We start from the raw sequence: 203 nt of genomic DNA on the forward strand, positions 1-203 counted from the left end.
GAATTGGTCCAAACCAAATTTAACCTGTTCATTCCTGCAGGGTGTACAAACATCCCTTGTCTACTTTTATATATCATTTCTGTTTCAACAAACATAGATCCACAAGTGCTTAGTCTACCTAACTTCACCTACTTCCTTTAATTCTTGGATTTTTGGAAAGGAATTTTAATCATTATTACTATTCATACCGTTAATAGCGCAAG

Source organism: Penaeus monodon, chromosome 21 (assembly GCF_015228065.2).
Source record: "Penaeus monodon isolate SGIC_2016 chromosome 21, NSTDA_Pmon_1, whole genome shotgun sequence".
NCBI lineage: Eukaryota > Metazoa > Arthropoda > Malacostraca > Decapoda > Penaeidae > Penaeus > Penaeus monodon.